Source organism: Platichthys flesus, chromosome 2 (assembly GCF_949316205.1).
Source record: "Platichthys flesus chromosome 2, fPlaFle2.1, whole genome shotgun sequence".
NCBI classification, from domain to species: Eukaryota; Metazoa; Chordata; class Actinopteri; order Pleuronectiformes; family Pleuronectidae; genus Platichthys; species Platichthys flesus.
In genome coordinates, this window is record NC_084946.1 from 22352332 (window position 1) to 22367480 (window position 15149).

The 15149-nt window shown below is 42.0% G+C and overlaps 1 protein-coding gene and 2 long non-coding RNA genes across 3 annotated transcripts in view; 2 read left to right on the top strand and 1 right to left on the bottom strand.

The window, feature by feature from the left end:
- The window catches only part of asic1b (acid-sensing (proton-gated) ion channel 1b), a 179818-nt gene that overhangs the window by 86409 nt on the left and 78260 nt on the right, over positions 1–15149 (top strand). The gene's annotated exons all lie outside the window — the stretch shown is intronic.
- Positions 11660–12930, top strand: LOC133969618 (uncharacterized). Its single transcript, XR_009924229.1, has 3 exons — positions 11660–11874; positions 12504–12557; positions 12819–12930. It is a non-coding gene; the product is annotated as an uncharacterized LOC133969618 (long non-coding RNA).
- LOC133969612 (uncharacterized) lies at positions 12671–14372 on the bottom strand. Its single transcript, XR_009924228.1, has 2 exons — positions 14037–14372; positions 12671–13839 (listed from the first exon to the last, which is right to left on the bottom strand). It is a non-coding gene; the product is annotated as an uncharacterized LOC133969612 (long non-coding RNA).

Here is a 15149-nt window from a genome sequence, read left to right on the forward strand (position 1 = left end):
ATCTATGCATAAATGATGACTTAAAACCGCAGCGCCCCCTGGTGGCAACAGGAAATGTCTTGTTTTTTGCTTGTCTTACACTTGGATGAATTTCTCCTCATCCACTGACCTCAACCATGTCAAACTGTATCAAATGGGTCCCAAGACATTGACAATGAAGACATAAGATTACCGTGACTTTTCGTCAAACGCCATATGAATGGCGTGGCATTAAAGTTCATCAACTCGCCGTGAAACACGAAATTGCTGTAACTTCAGTGTTCATGATTCTATCTCTCTCAAACTACATGTGTGTAACAACAGCCCCCCCCTGAAGATATTCATATGGTTTTAAGAAATGGGCGTGGCAAAAAAACTGACCAGCGCCCCCTATAGGGCAACCCCGGCACTACGATGGCCGACATTTATACAAATCTATCGGGACATGTGTCGTTTCATAACAAACAAAAAAATATCTTGGATAGGTATGCTTGACCAAAAAGGGAGGCCGCCATTTTGGATTAAGTGGCCATTTTTTTCCCATATTCCACATTTTTACTTGATGCACTTGTCCCAGGGCTTTCATCAGATTAACTTCAAATTAAGATCAGTGCCATCACAACAAGATGGAGATAAAAAGTGATTAAGAGATTGACCTTTCGTCACACCGTGTGACCGTGGCGTGGCGTCTTGAGTTTGATTAAACGCCATCAAAACACGAGGTTCTGTATCTCGGACATACATTGTCCAATCGAGTCCAAACTAGACATGTAAGACAAGGGTGCCATCCTGATGACATCTACACAGAAATTATGACTTGAAATCACAGCGCCCCCTGGTGGCTACAGGAAGTGACATGTTTTATACTTTGATGAACTGCTCCTGGCTGATTTACAATATACAGCTCAAATCAGATCAGTCAAGTCATTAGATCATGGTCAGAATTGTGACGTTTCCTCAAACCGTGTAAACATTGATGTGCGGCGAAGGATTTTCCTTCGCCAAAGGACACGATGTTATCATAACTCCACTGTGCATTGTCCTATCACTACAAAACTTCTGTCACATGCTCAGAGTCCAAGCCTGAACAGCTCTATGTGTCAATATTTCCTCAGTGTCATAGCGCCACCTACTGATTCACCAGGAAACAGGAAGTACTTTGTTAATCCACTCTGCATTATCCAACCGGCTCCAAACTACTGACCTATGATCACAATACTGATCTGAACAGCTCCACATATAAATATTAGTTCAGGGTCATAGCGCCACCTACTGATCAGTGTGAAAATTAAGTTGTGTTAACATTGTCCAATTGACACAAAATTGCTCACGCTACATCAGAGCGCCTACATGAACAGATATATATGTCTGTGCGTAATAATAGTGATGGCGCCACCTACTGGCAAACCTACTGCCGCAGAGCGCAAAACGCATGCAACGTGGAGAAGTGCATGCTCGATCGATGATGTGCGCTTGGTCATCGATCGCTCTCTCCACCGACCGCAACAGGCTTCAACGTGCGGGTGCTCGGGCCCGCAAGTGCTACAACGTAGCCCTAGTTATTAGGGCCCGAGCACCGAATGGTGAGAGGCCCTATTGAATCTGTAAGGATTTTTATTATTATTATTATTATTTCCCTTTGGGGGGCTTTTTCAGGGTCTAGACATGCTCAAAAAGTTATGAAACTTTGCAGGAAATTCAAGGTCTGCGGATATTTTAGTATTCTGGAGTAATTGGAATTGGGCGTGGCAAAATGGCTCTACAGCGCCCCCTGGAACCAGCCCCTAGGTTTCCACATAACGGATTTTCATCAAAATCTGGATATAGGTGTATCGTGACCAGTCATGAAAAAAAGTCTCATGGAGCATTATGAAAAACGCAACAGGAAGTCCGCCATTTTGCTTTTAGTGGCCATTTTGGCAATATCCCACATTTTTACTTTTACGTACTTGTCCCAGGGCTTTCATCAGATCAACTTCAAATTCAGATGAGTGTCATCACAACAAGATGGAGATAAAAAATGATTGAGGGATTTTTTTTTTATCACACCGTGTGACCGTGGCATGGCGTTAAAAATTGGTTACACGCCATCAAAACACGGGCATCTGTATCTCGGACATACATGTTCCAATCAAGTCCAAACTAGACATGTAAGACAATAGTCCCCGCCTGATGACATCTATGCATAAATGATGACTTAAAACCGCAGCGCCCCCTGGTGGCAACAGGAAATGTCTTGTTTTTTGCTTGTCTTACACACGGATGAATTTCTCCTCATCCACTGACCTCAACCATGTCAAACTGTATCAAATGGGTCCCAAGACATTGACAATGAAGACATAAGATTACCGTGACTTTTCGTCAAACGCCATATGAATGGCGTGGCATTAAAGTTCATCAACTCGCCGTGAAACACGAAATTGCTGTAACTTCAGTGTTCATGATTCTATCTCTCTCAAACTACATGTGTGTAACAACAGCCCCCCCATGAAGATATTCATATGGTTTTAAGAAATGGGCGTGGCAAAAAAACTGACCAGCGCCCCCTATAGGGCAACCCCGGCACTACGATGGCCGACATTTATACAAATCTATCGGGACATGTGTCGTTTCATAATAAACAAAAAAATATCTTGGATAGGTATGCTTGACCAAACAGGGAGGCCGCCATTTTGGATTAAGTGGCCATTTTTTTTCCATATTCCACATTTTTACTTGATGCACTTGTCCCAGGGCTTTCATCAGATTAACCTCAAATTAAGATCAGTGCCATCACAACAAGATGGAGATAAAAAGTGATTAAGAGATTGACCTTTCGTCACACCGTGTGACCGTGGCGTGGCGTCTTGAGTTTGATTAAACGCCATCAAAACACAAGGTACTGTATCTCGGACATACATTGTCCAATCGAGTCCAAACTAGACATGTAAGACAAGGGTGCCATCCTGATGACATCTACACAGAAATTATGACTTGAAATTACAGCGCCCCCTGGTGGCTACAGGAAGTGACATGTTTTATACTTTGATGAACTGCTCCTGGCTGATTTACAATATACAGCTCAAATCAGATCAGTCAAGTCATTAGATCATGGTCAGAATTGGGACGTTTCCTCAAACCGTGTAAACATTGATGTGCGGCGAAGGATTTTCCTTCGCCAAAGGACACGATGTTATCATAACTCCACTGTGCATTGTCCTATCACTACAAAACTTCTGTCACATGGTCAGAGTCCAAGCCTGAACAGCTCTATGTGTCAATATTTCCTCAGTGTCATAGCGCCACCTACTGATTCGCCAGGAAACAGGAAGTACTTTGTTAATCCACTCTGCATTATCCGACCGGCTCCAAACTACTGACCTATGATCACAATCCTGAATAGAACAGCTCCATATATAAATATTAGTTCAGGATCATAGCGCCACCTACTGATCAGTGTGAAAATTAAGTTGTACTAACATTGTCCAATTGACACAAAATTTCTCACGCTACATCAGAGCGCCTACTTGAACAGATCTATATGTCTGTGCGTAATAATAGTGATGGCGCCACCTACTGGCAAACCTACTGCCGCAGAGCGCAAAACGCATGCAACGTGGAGAAGTGCATGCTCGATCGATGATGTGCGCTTGGTCATCGATCGCTCTCTCCACCGACCGCAACAGGCTTCAACGTGCGGGTGCTCGTTATTATTATTATTATTATTATTTCCCTTTGGGGGGCTTTTTCAGGGTCTAGACATGCTCAAAAAGTTATGAAACTTTGCAGGAAATTCAAGGTCTGCGGATATTTTAGTATTCTGGAGTAATTGGAATTGGGCGTGGCAAAATGGCTCTACAGCGCCCCCTGGAACCAGCCCCTAGGTTTCCACATAACGGATTTTCATCAAAATCTGGATATAGGTGTATCGTGACCAGTCATGAAAAAAAGTCTCATGGAGCATTATGAAAAACGCAACAGGAAGTCCGCCATTTTGCTTTTAGTGGCCATTTTGGCAATATCCCACATTTTTACTTTTACGTACTTGTCCCAGGGCTTTCATCAGATCAACTTCAAATTCAGATGAGTGTCATCACAACAAGATGGAGATAAAAAATGATTGAGGGATTTTTTTTTTATCACACCGTGTGACCGTGGCATGGCGTTAAAAATTGGTTACACGCCATCAAAACACGGGCATCTGTATCTCGGACATACATGTTCCAATCAAGTCCAAACTAGACATGTAAGACAATAGTCCCCGCCTGATGACATATATGCATAAATGATGACTTAAAACCGCAGCGCCCCCTGGTGGCAACAGGAAATGTCTTGTTTTTTGCTTGTCTTACACTTGGATGAATTTCTCCTCATCCACTGACCTCAACCATGTCAAACTGTATCAAATGGGTCCCAAGACATTGACAATGAAGACATAAGATTACCGTGACTTTTCGTCAAACGCCATATGAATGGCGTGGCATTAAAGTTCATCAACTCGCCGTGAAACACGAAATTGCTGTAACTTCAGTGTTCATGATTCTATCTCTCTCAAACTACATGTGTGTAACAACAGCCCCCCCCTGAAGATATTCATATGGTTTTAAGAAATGGGCGTGGCAAAAAAACTGACCAGCGCCCCCTGTAGGGCAACCCCGGCACTACGATGGCCGACATTTTTACAAATCTATCGGGACATGTGTCGTTTCATAACAAACAAAAAAATATCTTGGATAGGTATGCTTGACCAAACAGGGAGGCCGCCATTTTGGATTAAGTGGCCATTTTTTTTCCATATTCCACATTTTTACTTGATGCACTTGTCCCAGGGCTTTCATCAGATTAACTTCAAATTCAGATCAGTGCCATCACAACAAGATGGAGATAAAAAGTGATTAAGAGATTGACCTTTCGTCACACCGTGTGACCGTGGCGTGGCGTCTTGAGTTTGATTAAACGCCATCAAAACACGAGGTTCTGTATCTCGGACATACATTGTCCAATCGAGTCCAAACTAGACATGTAAGACAAGGGTGCCATCCTGATGACATCTACACAGAAATTATGACTTGAAATTACAGCGCCCCCTGGTGGCTACAGGAAGTGACATGTTTTATACTTTGATGAACTGCTCCTGGCTGATTTACAATGTACAGCTCAAATCAGATCAGTCAAGTCATTAGATCATGGTCAGAATTGTGACGTTTTCTCAAACCGTGTAAACATTGATGTGCGGCGAAGGATTTTCCTTCGCCAAAGGACACGATGTTATCATAACTCCACTGTGCATTGTCCTATCACTACAAAACTTCTGTCACATGGTCAGAGTCCAAGCCTGAACAGCTCTATGTGTCAATATTTCCTCAGTGTCATAGCGCCACCTACTGATTCGCCAGGAAACAGGAAGTACTTTGTTAATCCACTCTGCATTATCCAACCGGCTCCAAACTACTGACCTATGATCACAATCCTGAATAGAACAGCTCCATATATGAATATTAGTTCAGGATCATAGCGCCACCTATTGATCAGTGTGAAAATTAAGTTGTGTTAACATTGTCCAATTGACACAAAATTTCTCACGCTACATCAGAGCGCCTACTTGAACAGATCTATATGTCTGTGCGTAATAATAGTGATGGCGCCACCTACTGGCAAACCTACTGCCGCAGAGCGCAAAACGCATGCAACGTGGAGAAGTGCATGCTCGATCGATGATGTGCGCTTGGTCATCGATCGCTCTCTCCACCGACCGCAACAGGCTTCAACGTGCGGGTGCTCGGGCCCGCAAGTGCTACAACGTAGCCCTAGTTAGGGCCCGAGCACCGAATGGTGAGAGGCCCTATTGAATCTGTAAGGATTTTTATTATTATTATTATTATTATTATTATTATTATTATTATTTCCCTTTGGGGGGCTTTTTCAGGGTCTAGACATGCTCAAAAAGTTATGAAACTTTGCAGGAAATTCAAGGTCTGCGGATATTTTAGTATTCTGGAGTAATTGGAATTGGGCGTGGCAAAATGGCTCTACAGCGCCCCCTGGAACCAGCCCCTAGGTTTCCACATAACGGATTTTCATCAAAATCTGGATATAGGTGTATCGTGACCAGTCATGAAAAAAAGTCTCATGGAGCATTATGAAAAACGCAACAGGAAGTCCGCCATTTTGCTTTTAGTGGCCATTTTGGCAATATCCCACATTTTTACTTTTACGTACTTGTCCCAGGGCTTTCATCAGATCAACTTCAAATTCAGATGAGTGTCATCACAACAAGATGGAGATAAAAAATGATTGAGGGATTTTTTTTTTATCACACCGTGTGACCGTGGCATGGCGTTAAAAATTGGTTACACGCCATCAAAACACGGGCATCTGTATCTCGGACATACATGTTCCAATCAAGTCCAAACTAGACATGTAAGACAATAGTCCCCGCCTGATGACATCTATGCATAAATGATGACTTAAAACCGCAGCGCCCCCTGGTGGCAACAGGAAATGTCTTGTTTTTTGCTTGTCTTACACTTGGATGAATTTCTCCTCATCCACTGACCTCAACCATGTCAAACTGTATCAAATGGGTCCCAAGACATTGACAATGAAGACATAAGATTACCGTGACTTTTCGTCAAACGCCATATGAATGGCGTGGCATTAAAGTTCATCAACTCGCCGTGAAACACGAAATTGCTGTAACTTCAGTGTTCATGATTCTATCTCTCTCAAACTACATGTGTGTAACAACAGCCCCCCACTGAAGATATTCATATGGTTTTAAGAAATGGGCGTGGCAAAAAAACTGACCAGCGCCCCCTATAGGGCAACCCCGGCACTACGATGGCCGACATTTATACAAATCTATCGGGACATGTGTCGTTTCATAACAAACAAAAAAATATCTTGGATAGGTATGCTTGACCAAACAGGGAGGCCGCCATTTTGGATTAAGTGGCCATTTTTTTTCCATATTCCACATTTTGACTTGATGCACTTGTCCCAGGGCTTTCATCAGATTAACTTCAAATTAAGATCAGTGCCATCACAACAAGATGGAGATAAAAAGTGATTAAGAGATTGACCTTTCGTCACACCGTGTGACCGTGGCGTGGCGTCTTGAGTTTGATTAAACGCCATCAAAACACGAGGTTCTGTATCTCGGACATACATTGTCCAATCGAGTCCAAACTAGACATGTAAGACAAGGGTGCCATCCTGATGACATCTACACAGAAATTATGACTTGAAATTACAGCGCCCCCTGGTGGCTACAGGAAGTGACATGTTTTATACTTTGATGAACTGCTCCTGGCTGATTTACAATATACAGCTCAAATCAGATCAGTCAAGTCATTAGATCATGGTCAGAATTGTGACGTTTCCTCAAACCGTGTAAACATTGATGTGCGGCGAAGGATTTTCCTTCGCCAAAGGACACGATGTTATCATAACTCCACTGTGCATTGTCCTATCACTACCAAACTTCTGTCACATGGTCAGAGTACAAGCCTGAACAGCTCTATGTGTCAATATTTCCTCAGTGTCATAGCGCCACCTACTGATTCGCCAGGAAACAGGAAGTACTTTGTCAATCCACTCTGCATTATCCAACCGGCTCCAAACTACTGACCTATGATCACAATACTGATCTGAACAGCTCCACATATAAATATTAGTTCAGGGTCATAGCGCCACCTACTGATCAGTGTGAAAATTAAGTTGTGTTAACATTGTCCAATTGACACAAAATTGCTCACGCTACATCAGAGCGCCTACATGAACAGATATATATGTCTGTGCGTAATAATAGTGATGGCGCCACCTACTGGCAAACCTACTGCCGAAGAGCGCAAAACGCATGCAACGTGGAGAAGTGCATGCTCGATCGATGATGTGCGCTTGGTCATCGATCGCTCTCTCCACCGACCGCAACAGGCTTCAACGTGCGGGTGCTCGGGCCCGCAAGTGCTACAACGTAGCCCTAGTTATTATTATTTCCCTTTGGGGGGCTTTTTCAGGGTCTAGACATGCTCAAAAAGTTATGAAACTTTGCAGGAAATTCAAGGTCTGCGGATATTTTAGTATTCTGGAGTAATTGGAATTGGGCGTGGCAAAATGGCTCTACAGCGCCCCCTGGAACCAGCCCCTAGGTTTCCACATAACGGATTTTCATCAAAATCTGGATATAGGTGTATCGTGACCAGTCATGAAAAAAAGTCTCATGGAGCATTATGAAAAACGCAACAGGAAGTCCGCCATTTTGCTTTTAGTGGCCATTTTGGCAATATCCCACATTTTTACTTTTACGTACTTGTCCCAGGGCTTTCATCAGATCAACTTCAAATTCAGATGAGTGTCATCACAACAAGATGGAGATAAAAAATGATTGAGGGATTTTTTTTTTATCACACCGTGTGACCGTGGCATGGCGTTAAAAATTGGTTACACGCCATCAAAACACGGGCATCTGTATCTCGGACATACATGTTCCAATCAAGTCCAAACTAGACATGTAAGACAATAGTCCCCGCCTGATGACATCTATGCATAAATGATGACTTAAAACCGCAGCGCCCCCTGGTGGCAACAGGAAATGTCTTGTTTTTTGCTTGTCTTACACTTGGATGAATTTCTCCTCATCCACTGACCTCAACCATGTCAAACTGTATCAAATGGGTCCCAAGACATTGACAATGAAGACATAAGATTACCGTGACTTTTCGTCAAACGCCATATGAATGGCGTGGCATTAAAGTTCATCAACTCGCCGTGAAACACGAAATTGCTGTAACTTCAGTGTTCATGATTCTATCTCTCTCAAACTACATGTGTGTAACAACAGCCCCCCCCTGAAGATATTCATATGGTTTTAAGAAATGGGCGTGGCAAAATAACTGACCAGCGCCCCCTATAGGGCAACCCCGGCACTACGATGGCCGACATTTATACAAATCTATCGGGACATGTGTCGTTTCATAACAAACAAAAAAATATCTTGGATAGGTATGCTTGACCAAACAGGGAGGCCGCCATTTTGGATTAAGCGGCCATTTTTTTTCCATATTCCACATTTTTACTTGATGCACTTGTCCCAGGGCTTTCATCAGATTAACTTCAAATTAAGATCAGTGCCATCACAACAAGATGGAGATAAAAAGTGATTATGAGATTGACCTTTCGTCACACCGTGTGACCGTGGCGTGGCGTCTTGAGTTTGATTAAACGCCATCAAAACACGAGGTTCTGTATCTCGGACATACATTGTCCAATCGAGTCCAAACTAGACATGTAAGACAAGGGTGCCATCCTGATGACATCTACACAGAAATTATGACTTGAAATTACAGCGCCCCCTGGTGGCTACAGGAAGTGACATGTTTTATACTTTGATGAACTGCTCCTGGCTGATTTACAATATACAGCTCAAATCAGATCAGTCAAGTCATTAGATCATGGTCAGAATTGTGACGTTTCCTCAAACCGTGTAAACATTGATGTGCGGCGAAGGATTTTCCTTCGCCAAAGGACACGATGTTATCATAACTCCACTGTGCATTGTCCTATCACTACAAAACTTCTGTCACATGGTCAGAGTCCAAGCCTGAACAGCTCTATGTGTCAATATTTCCTCAGTGTCATAGCGCCACCTACTGATTCGCCAGGAAACAGGAAGTACTTTGTTAATCCACTCTGCATTATCCAACCGGCTCCAAACTACTGACCTATGATCACAATCCTGAATAGAACAGCTCCATATATGAATATTAGTTCAGGATCATAGCGCCACCTATTGATCAGTGTGAAAATTAAGTTGTGTTAACATTGTCCAATTGACACAAAATTGCTCACGCTACATCAGAGCGCCTACATGAACAGATATATATGTCTGTGCGTAATAATAGTGATGGCGCCACCTACTGGCAAACCTACTGCCGCAGAGCGCAAAACGCATGCAACGTGGAGAAGTGCATGCTCGATCGATGATGTGCGCTTGGTCATCGATCGCTCTCTCCACCGACCGCAACAGGCTTCAACGTGCGGGTGCTCGGGCCCGCAAGTGCTACAACGTAGCCCTAGTTATTATTATTAGGGCCCGAGCACCGAAATCGGTGGGAGGCCCTATTGAAATTGAAATGATTATTATTATTAGGGCCCGAGCACCGAAATCGGTGGGAGGCCCTATTGAAATTGAAATGATTATTATTATTAGGGCCCGAGCACCGAAATCGGTGGGAGGCCCTATTGAAATTGAAATGATTATTATTATTATTATTATTATTATTTTTCTTAGCTTAAATGAATTGGCTTTTTGAGGGCTTTAATGTGCTCAAAAAGTTGTAGGAGTTTGCAGTAAATTCGAAGGCGGCGTAAAATTACGTATTCTGGAGTATTTTGAAAAGGGCGTGGCAAAATGGCTCAAGAGCGCCACCTACGGAAAAGCCCCTCATTTAGCATTCACCGATCCTCAAAAAAAACAAAGATTATTGTGTATCATGACTAGATGCACAAAAAAGTCCATCAGTGCATTATGAATAACGCAACAGGAAGCCCGCCAGTTTGACTTTAGTGGCCATTTTGGTCATATTCCATATTTTTTCTTTGATGTACTTGTCGTACAGCTTTCATCAGATCAACTTCAAATTTAGACGATCGTCATCACAACAAATTGGAGATCTAAAGTTATTGAAGGATTACGTTTTAGCAAAACCGTCTGACCGTGGTGTGGCGTTAAAGTTTGATGAAACGCCATCAAAACACAAGCTTCCATATTTCAGACATATTTTGTCCAATTGAGTCCAAACTAGACACATTCGACAAGAGTCGCCACCAGAAGACATGGGTGCAGAAATTGTGACTTACAATCACAGCGCCCCCTGGTGGTAACACGAAATGTCTTGTTTTGGTACGTGTTATGTTTTTATGTACTACTCAGACAGCTTTCATCAGATCAACTTAAAAATTAGATGAGACTCTACAAAACAAGATGAAGATCTAAAGTTATCAGAATTTAAACTTTTCATCATACCGTGTGACCGTGGTGAGGTCTCAAAGTTCGACTAAACGCCAATATAAGCGAGCTTCTGTAACTTAGACATATTTTGTCCAATCGACTCCAAACTACACATATAAGACAAGAGTCGCGACTGGAAGACATCTACCTAGAAATCATGACTTAAAAGGAAAGCGCCCCCTGGTGGCATCAGGAAATGTCTTGTTTTGGTCATCTTACTCTTTGATGTATTTCCCTCCAGCCACTTTACTAAACCATGTCAAACTGTGTCAAATTGGTCTCAAGATATTGATAATGTAGGCATAACATTATTGTGACTTTTCATCATGCAGATTGTTAATGGCGTGGCATCAAAGTTCATCAGCTCACCATGACCAATGAAACTCATTTTAACAGAGTTACCCTGAACGCAGCATGAGACCGCTTTCGGTTTGTTACGTCTCACGCTTGGATGTATTTCTCCTCATTCACTTTGCTAAACCATGTCAAACTGTGTCACATGGGTCTCAATATATTGATAATGTAGGCATAACATTGCTGTGAGTTTTCATCATGCGGATTATTCATAGCTTTGCAGCAGACTTCTTCAACTCGCCATGACAAACGAAGCTGCATTTAACACAGCTGCAAGTGAACGCCTCATGAGACTCTGGAAAAAGTTACGTCGTCACAAGCTGCGGAGCTGTGTATCACGAAGAACCGGAGAACGGTTGGCGAGTCTGGATGAGAGGACGGCGGCGGAGTCACTGTGGACGTTGTTCGCTCAGCAGGTTAGAGTGTGGGACTCAAAGCTTTTTTCCCCCGTCCGTCGTGTCTTTTCCTGTGTGAACTCTGCCGCTCTCAACAGCAGCACTGGCTATGAGCTAGCTCCTGCTACCTCCAACGAAGCATCTCTCAACTGCTACGTAAGTTAAACGGACACTTCTGACTGACTGTGATGATAAGCAAAAGAGACACTGTGGATGTGTGATGTGTTGTACTGCATTTGTTTGATCTGTTTACTAATACTAGCTCTAATAAATACTGTATAAATTATATGTTGCTCCTGAATTGAACTGTGTTAAAGGGGTTCACATGGAAAATATATGTTCAATTATGTAAAGGGTGATTTTTGTTACTATTATACTAATGGAGATTTAGCACTTGCTACACATTGTAAGAGCAGCTGTTCAAAGGAGCACTACGTCTTTTAAGGCTCTTTATTCAGAGTCACGGTGTTGATGTCCTGTCACGTGTTACAGTGAAAAATAACGGTGTCTCCCACCTTCAGTATTTAAATCGTTAATCTCAGACAGACTTCACTGAATTCTTTTGTTAAATATGAGTAAGTCATAGCCTTGTAACTTTACTAGAACAGACAGTGTCATACAGAGTTGTGGGCTTATATGCACTACCTATTTCCTAATCTGAAATGATTATGCTCTGATTAACTTTGAACTAATATTTTATTTTTACCATTTAAAAGTCTGTTAATTACTTAACCTGGCCCATGTATGACTTTACATATCTGTGTATTGGTTTCATGTTCCTCTAGAAGGTCCAACTTGACACACAACTTGAATCCAACCAGACTGAACACTGACTCCAGGTACAGACCTGATTTCATTACTTAGAAACAATCAAAGTATTGCACATAATACATAATGTATTAAATTATAATGCAATACTTTTAATGTGAAATAGCTCCATTAAAAACATTCATTGTCATGGTAGTGCACGTTTTAATCCAAAAGCATATTCAAATACACAGTTGAATATCCACAGAAAATAAGATTACACACTTTGTTCATATGTAACTCTTCCTCTACAATAATGACGATCACTTTCATGTTTCCTATCATTTTATTAGGGACAGACGAGCCTGAAGGACACAGCTGTGATGACCATGTTCTGTCTCTTATGGCAAAGCAGAAATATAAAACACTGGGTTCTTATCTAAAGTGTATCAAATCAGATCTCCACCATGTTGCTGCTGAGGACATCAGGTGCTGCAGTTCTTCATCTATGAAGAGAAAAAACGCACTGTTAAAGAATGTTTTGTGTTGTGTATAAAGCACAACAGATTTCAGATAGAACTGTTGTACTGTGGTCTTGGTTTATATCCTCATGGTGAAATGTACATATTTTAAGTCCCTTCTGATAAAAGTGCTGAAAGAAATACAACATTGTACAAATACATAAAATGTCTTTCTACCTCATCAGTACTATTCAAGGTGATAATCTCCCACAGACCTATTGATAACAGTCCAAATCAAGTCTTTCCACTTCTCTCAGTGTGAAAACATAATTCTATAATTAATTTGAGAACTGTTTACAACACTGATGTGTGGAGATTAAAATCATACCTAAACTGTCTAATTCACTGTAAAACTCCATGACATTCGCAGGCCATCTGTAGTTAAGGGAGCAACGCATGGAGTGATGTGTAGATTACTAGTTTGATGATGCATGAGGAGAGGCGGTGGTCGAGTGGCAGAAACTTGGACTATGGGCAGAGAAGGTCTCTGGTTCGTCTTTGGTTCGACTCCATGGAGAGACAACAAAAGTCGAACCTGGATTGATCTGTCCAAAAATCCAAGAGTCTCCCTACCCTCTCTAGTGCCCATGAGCAAGGCACCTCACTCCCCCAACATCTGCTCCCCCGAGCGCCGTACATGGTCGCTCACTGCTCTGTGTGTCCTGCACCAGATGGGTAAAAAGCAGCGATTAAATTTCCCTACCTGCATGAGTGTGCCTTTGCATGTCTGTGCATGTGTTTGGGATGAATAAATGGATTTTAATCTTAATCTTTTAATCTTAATCAGTTGTCTTCCAGTTGACCAGCATGAAGCTGCAGATCTCCACCATGTTGCTGCTGGGGACATCAGGAGCTGCATTAATGAGGAGCAGAAGCGTACTGTTATGAATGTTTTGTGTTGTTTATGAAGCACTACTTATTTCAGCTAGAACCGATGTACTAGGGTCTGGGTTTGTATCCTAATGGTTAAATGCACATACTTTAAATCGCTTTTGATAAAACGTGACAAAGAAATACAACATTGTACACATAGATAAAATGTCTTTCTACCTCATCTGTAATATTCAAGGTGATGATCTCCCACAGAGCTGTTGATAACAGTCCACATCAAGTCTCTCCACTTCCCTCAGTGTGAAAACATAATTATATAATTAATTGGAGAAGTGTTTACAACACTGATGTGTGGACATTATAATGTTATCACTACTGTCTAATTCACTCTACAACTCCATGACAGACTAAATAAACGATGTGAAAATAGTAATGGCGGATATACCATCCTGTATCAGAATATTGGTGAAACAGTTACTATCACATGAAACGTACACGTGTAGCGTATTGATAGTAACTCATTAAAAAAAATAATGTCACAACCAAAACAAGACTGTCGAGTTATCTTGCTTCAATCTGTTCATTAGACGTGATAAATAAACGGTAACTTTTATAACAATTACATATTACAAAAAACTTGAGGCATGTAAGCATATGATGATAGATAAAGCAATATGTTATGTTGGATAGTTTCAAGGTTACTTACCTCTAGTTCAGCACCAGCGGCTGGCCAGAAGAAGTGGAGCGATCTTCCTTGCCGCACAGGGCAAACGCAGGCAATGTGGAGACGAGCGCTTGGTCATCGAACGTTCTCTCTTCCCCGACCGCAACAGACTTGAAATTGCCTGTGCTCGGGCCCGTTAGTGCTACAACGTAGCCCTAGTTATTAGGGCCCGAGCACCGAATGGTGAGAGGCCCTATTGAATCTGTAAGGATTTTTATTATTAGGGCCCGAGCACCGAATGGTGAGAGGCCCTATTGAATCTGTAAGGATTTTTATTATTATTATTATTTCCCTTTGGGGGGCTTTTTCAGGGTCTAGACATGCTCAAAAAGTTATGAAACTTTGCAGGAAATTCAAGGTCTGCGGATATTTTAGTATTCTGGAGTAATTGGAATTGGGCGTGGCAAAATGGCTCTACAGCGCCCCCTGGAACCAGCCCCTAGGTTTCCACATAACGGATTTTCATCAAAATCTGGATATAGGTGTATCGTGACCAGTCATGAAAAAAAGTCTCATGGAGCATTATGAAAAACGCAACAGGAAGTCCGCCATTTTGCTTTTAGTGGCCATTTTGGCAATATCCCACATTTTTACTTTTACGTACTTGT